This window comes from Bactrocera latifrons, unplaced genomic scaffold, assembly GCF_001853355.1.
Source record: "Bactrocera latifrons isolate USDA-ARS-PBARC rearing strain unplaced genomic scaffold, ASM185335v1 scaffold_550, whole genome shotgun sequence".
NCBI classification, from domain to species: Eukaryota; Metazoa; Arthropoda; class Insecta; order Diptera; family Tephritidae; genus Bactrocera; species Bactrocera latifrons.
In genome coordinates, this window is record NW_017537213.1 from 11,681 (window position 1) to 18,480 (window position 6,800).

Here is a 6,800-nt window from a genome sequence, read left to right on the forward strand (position 1 = left end):
AACCCTATATCTGACTCTTTTAGTTTTAGGACTTACAAACAACCGTTATGTGAACAAAACTATAATACTCTCTTTAGATGCTCCGAGGTTTGTCCCTGTTGCAAAACCGACAGTTGGCGCAAGATGATAGGCCCATGTTAGCTAAGTGCCTTTTCAGCTTGCAGTGGCCGGTATAAAATGCAACCAGGATCCTGAGTTTGTTGCTTGGGAGGTTAATTAACGATTTAAACCTCTTTTGGTTATACCCCCCAACTAGTAGCTTGGTATGACGCATACCGTGCGCTCGCTGCCAAACCTTTCCCTGCACACTCTTTCTTAGTTGCGGAGCAGCTCCTTCAGAGTATGGGGACCCACCGCAATGAATGGTTCGGGCCCAACCATACTGGTGGGGGCTGCGGAGCGGGCCAGCTCGTCAGCCAGTTCGTTGACGGCTATGCCCCTGTGCCCGGGCACCCAGATTATGTGCAACTGGTTCTTTGCAGCTAGGTTGTTCAATCGTTCTCTGCACTCCTGCACCAATAGCGATTTGATCTCGTAGGAGGAGATCGCTTTTAGTGCCGCTTGACTATCGCTAAGTATAGCTATGCGCTCGTTGCGGTGGAGGTTTATCTCTATACACCGACTTATGGGCAGGACTTTAGCCTGAAAAATACTCGGAAAGCTTCTCATCGGAATGGAGACCTTGGTACGCGGGCCTACAATAACCGCACCTATTCCTTTCGACGTTTTTGAGCCGTCGGTGTACCACCTCAGTGTACTATACCTTAGCATTTGCTCACGAGTGGGGTCGTTCCACTCACTCTTACTGCCGAGGGTAGCCTTAAACCTTTTCGTGAAATGAGTTGATTTCATAATGCCGTCTTTTGGGAGGAGGGCAAGAGGAATGTCTCTCCATCATCTGGGACGAGATTATCTTGCCTTTGCCGCATCCCTCTGCTGTTATCTGCAGAAGTGAGTGCTCGGCTACTTGACCTATCATTATATGGAGCGGTGTAAGTTGAAACAGGACCTCAAGAGCTGCCGTCGGACAGGGTCGCATAGCGCCCGTCATGCAAACACATGCTAGCCGCTGAAACTTCGATAGTCGGGTTACCACCGAAGCCTGCGACGCTTCGGAGGAGCAGGACACCGCCCCGTATGTAATTATCGGTCGCACAATCATGGTGTACAACCACCTAACGATATTTGGTTTACAGCCCCGGGATTTACCCGCCAGCCGTTTGCACACCATTAACGCTTTTGTAGCTTTGACCAGCGTTCGGTCCACATGCTGCTTCCACCGCAGTTTAGAATCCAGCGTAAGGCCCAGGTATTTAACCTTGCTAGTCATCTCGATCTCTCTGCCCCAAGTGTGAGGTTCCTCAAACCGGGTAGGGACCTGCTCCTTGTGAAAGGGACTACGGTTGTCTTTGAGGGGTTGATGTTTAGTTCCACTCCTCTGCACCACCCCTTTGCCAGTTTTAGACCCCGTTGCACTCGGTCACAGAGAGTATCTTCAAATTTGCCTCTTGCTGTTATCACAATGTCATCCGCATACCCTTGGTAGCGGATCCCATTGTCAGTTAGCAGTGCTCATAGTTCGTCCACGACAAGGCTCCATAGTAGAGGTGATAGCACACCTCCCTGTGGACAGCCTCTTGTCGCWCCCAGGCGGATCTTTGTTCCGCCTACCCTGGTCTCGGCGATCCTGGTGCGCAGCACGGCCTCTATCCATCTGCGCACCGGTGCTGCCACATTTCTTCTTTCCATCGCCCTGGCTACACTCTTATGAGATCTATTGTCGAAGGCACCTTCGATGTCTATGAAGGCACATATCATCACCTCCCCTTTCTCCAGTGAACTCTCTATCTACGAGGTCAGCTGGTACAGAGCCGTACTGGTGGATCTTCCCGCTCTGTATGCATGCTGAGCAGCATGCAGGGRTGCACTCTTCAGCGCCGTCGACCTTATATTGTGGTCTATGATCTTTTCCATAGTCTTCAGTAGGAAGGAGGTTAGACTAATCAGCCTGTAGGACATGGCCAAGGAATAGTCCTTCCTTCCTACTTTGGTTATGAAGATCACCTCAGCCGTTCTCCATGGGTCAGGGATGTACGCCATTGCAAGGCTCTCCCTAAGCAGCCGAACAAGGTGATGTAGCAGACGCTGTTCACCTTGCTGCAAAAGCATTGGGAAGATGCCGTCCACCCCTGGAGACTTGAATTTTTCGAACGAGGCCATTGCCCACTTGATCGAGTCCACTGTGACTATCTGCCTAGCGGTTGCCCAATCCAAGCGGGATGGCCTATGTTCTCTCACATGTAGACATTGCACCACCTGGATGATCTCCACGAAGTGAGCACGCAGAAGCTCTGTCGCCCTGTCCTCCGCGCTGGTCGTAAAGGTCCCGTCACTTCTTTTGATGGCCTAGCTCCTTGTTAGTTCTCCCACTAGCCAGAGTCTTGTGCAGCCGCGCCGCTTCTGGTGTGGAGGAGACCTTTTCACAGAAACTCGTGAAGTTCGTTTGTTTTGCTGAAATAATCTCCTTATTGTAGAGGGTTAGGTAGCTCCTGTATTCTTCCCAGACCCTTGTACGTTTTGCCTTGTTGAATAGGCTACGTACTCTTTTCCTGAGGTCTGCAAGCTTCTTTGTCCACCAGGGATAGTTGCGCCTATGTGTGGGCACTATTAGGAGGCAGCTACCGTTGTAAGCGTTAGTGATAGACCCGTTCAGTGCCAGCACTCAGCTTTCTATTCCCGGGCCCGTAACGCTATCATCGGTCAGCCTCTCCCTATTTAGTTCATCCTGCAGCATTACCCTGAATGCACTCCAGTTTGTCCTTCGAGGGTTGCGTCTTGGGGAAGTTGCCTGACCTCAACCTTCAGTGCGAACCTTACAATTCTGTGGTCCGACAGGGAGGGCTCCGTTGAATGAATTATTTTTCATGGTGCAGACCCACTTAAACATGAAGAAATACAAACTCTGGTCCGATTCTGAAATAGTTCTAGCCTAGTTGGAAAAGCCACCACACGCATGGAAAACTTACATTTCTAATCGTACATCACAAATACTTGACCTAGTGGAGCCAGCCACTTGGCGACACGTAGCCAGTGCTGACAATCCTGCCGATTTTGGTACAAGAGGGTGTAAGCCGCTGCACCTTGCCACCAGCTCCTCTGTTGGAATGGCCCCGATGGTTAACAGAATCTCCCGATTCTTGGCCAAAAACGCCCATGCGCAATATAATTGCCCCAGAAAGTCGAAAAATCGACAGCTATTACGCAACATTGGATGATAATGGCATGCTTGAGCGATTTTCATCGTTCCCTCGTGCCCTTCGAGTTATCACCTATGTGCTAAAGTTCATAGAGCGACCCAAAAATAAAATTAAGGGAATTCATCCAGTATCTAACCAATGCGATACATTGACGCACCTAGAACTCCAAAAGGCAAAGATCGCACTAATCGTATCCACTCAAATGCGCTACTTCAGCCGCGATATCTCATTTTTAAGAGAATCATAACCCATTTATAAAAGGAGTTCAATCTTGGTTCTTAACGCATTAACGAAAGGTCTGCTTCGTGCGAATGGTAGGCTTGCTAACTGAAGCCTGACGCACAACGAACGCCACCCTCTAATTATAGCAGAGAAATCCCAACTTGCCAAATTACTCCTCAATTATATCTACTTACCCATGCTTCACGCTGAACATCGCCTAATGCAGTATATAGTCCGTCAAGAGTTCTATATTCTCCGTCTTAAGCCCCAAATAAAGAAATGCGTTTTCATGTGCAAGATCTGCACTATGCACAAGCAGAAGTTGCGAACACAGACTATGGCAGCACTTCCACCGGAACGCTGCAACTTCGCTCTGCCTTTCACAATTACAGGTGTCGACTTTGCTGGGCCTTTTCAGATAAAGGCGTCCATGCTAAGGTCCCCACTCTAATGAAAGGCTTTGTGGCTGTCTTTGTCTGTTTTACGACAAAAGCAGTACACCTCTAGCTGTGTACGAATCCGACAAAGGAGGCTTTTTTCGCGGCATTCGCTCGCGGCCTTCGCTCGACGACGCGGCTTCCCATCAAAACTGATGAGCGATAATGGTAAAACCTTCATTGGAGCCTAAAGAGCCACTGAAAAGGAGTTTGTAGATTTTATCAAACAAGTCTCACCAGAGATTATACGATGGTATTTTCCCTAAGGTATTAATTGGAAATTTATCCCCCCAAGCGCTCCTCATATGGATGGTTTATGGGAATCAGCAGTAAAAAGCTTTAAATCCCACTTCAAAAAAGTAGCTGCAAACTACAAATTTAACTATGAACAGTTCACCACACTGTTAGTGCGAATTGAAGCCGTTCTCAAAGGAGCACCCATTCTGGCCATACCTGAGCCAGGCGTGGGGTCGCTATCTTTATTAAATCAGTGAGAGAGAATAAAAATTCTCCATCACAATTACAGCCGCAGATGGAAGGAGGAATATATAAAGGATCTGCATAAAAGGTACAGGTGGAAGAGTCCAGAAAAGGCGCCAAAGCTTGGAGATTGTGTCATCATCCATGATGACTGTCTTCCCCCAACCGAATGGCGGCTTGACCGCATAGAAAACTACACTAGGGTTCTGACGGTCATGTGCGATCTCCGCACTCAAAACGGTATGTTAACAAGACCGCTCGTGAAACTATGTTTTCTGCCATATAGTAACGAAGTCGCATACAATGAAAAAACCGCCGATAATCCCGCAAACAAAATTTAAAAATCAAATAGTTAATCGATAATCCCGCAAACAAAATTAACATCAAATAATTAATCGATGAACCCGCAAATAAAACCTAATCAAAACTACTAACGAATCTAACCGAAACGGTCGATCTACATGACGACCCATTCTTCCCACATACCGTGGCACAATCGTCATATAAATTTGCATGCAACAAATTTGTAATTATAATAACTTCTTTATACAGATCAATATGGATGTGGAAATGCCCAGCGTGCCAACGCCAACAGTGAGGTCCACCATTACTGTGCCACGCCCTGGGGCAGCTTCAGCGCCACGAAGCCCAATAGCAAGGCCTCCTGCAACCGCTCCTCGTAGTGGTACGCGACCATTACCACCCTCCTCAGCACCAGCCGGGGAGCCTCCGCGCAGCCGATGCCCTCTGTGTCGGCGCTCTCATCGGCTACAGCATTGCCGCATTTTCCGTGGCATGCAGCGCTTTCAACGTCAGAAGGTTGCTCTGGCTCACGGACACTACCTTAATTGTTTGGCTACGGCACACCACACGCAGGAGTGTACGTCAGTCACCCTCTGCCAACTGTGCAAACGGCCACACTATGCTGCATCACACCCCAAAACGGGCCGGCATGCGCCAACGCTCCGCGGGCAAATCGCAGCAGACCAGCCGTCCAGGTCGGCAAAGAAGGCTAATAGCCACGCTGCAGCAACTACTGCCACTGCTACGCTAATATTCGCCTAGGGGGTCCGGGATGGTTAGATGAGTTAGCGATCACCCCCCCAACTTTAGCCACAGCAACGCGTGACCGGGTCTGCTAGTATTATCACATATTTTCGGCAAAAAGGTAGCCGTACACACTGGGATACACAGTAAAGAATAAAGAAAATTTCTATACTCAAGATGGCATAACTCATAGAAGCTAATTGTATAAAGTTGTATCCGAGTATATTAATTGGTGCTTGATTTCTTTACTTGAAAGTGAAAGAACCATATGGTTTTTGAAATGCGCACATTTTCACAACGCAGTAAAGGATCACCAAGAAAATGTGGGGTACCAAATTTGATTCAAATTGGTCGAGAAGGTCCGCAGATGTGTGATTTCACCAGAAATGGGTGCTGCCACGTTCCTTGCGAATATACTCTTCTGAAAGCAAAATTTATTGCCTCTGGATCCTTTAGTTACTGATTTATTCACATTTAGTAGGTGAGGTATAATTCGATTTCATCCATTGTCGCTAGGGGTTGTTATAATATTTGCTCTAAGCAAATTTTGTTATTTGGCGTTGCTACTTTATTGTCCAATTTTCATAACGCCTCCCATAAAGTGATTTTGTGTCGTATTAAGAGTAGAATTTTATGTCTCTGACGAACTTGCTTATTGAATTATAATTTTCAACATAACTTTTATAGGAGGGATGGGCACGATTATCATCTCATTTAACCGATTTCTACAGTAAAAGAAATTTTCAAAATGTAGTTGAAAGAAGGTTATGAGACATGCTTATTCATCTTTTGAGATTAGAAAATTTTCAGCCCACAGATGCTCCTTTCCTCCAAGATACTTTGAAGCAACTAATGGTTTTGTATCTAATTTGGAGTTTATTATAGTCCTTTATATGTTTTCGTTTAACAGGATTTTGTAGGCGGGCAATGTACCGATACCGCCAATCTGCAATATAAACCCCCTTAGCTGCCAAGAAACTTGCGTATAAAGTTTCATCAAGATGTCTTAATTTTTCATCAACTTTTCACTTGAAGGGAGAGACGGAAAGACAGACAAACGATGAACTTACTGCTATCTTGTAATTTCTGACAGACCGGTCATCCACAACTTTCCTTTGGGTAGGTAGGTAAAAGTGACTTCCTATGATATCAATTAAATTGCGCTACTTTGATACCATGCTATTGTTGTACCGGACTCTGGCAAATTCATTACCAAATCACTGTTATTTTCCAAACGACACGCATTTTTTACAACTGGCGAATCTAAACAGATAAAAAAAATCAAGCATATCACAATTTTTATAAATAATTATTTTAGGCATTATGCAGCCATGCTTACCTGTGTAGCAGGTTAACC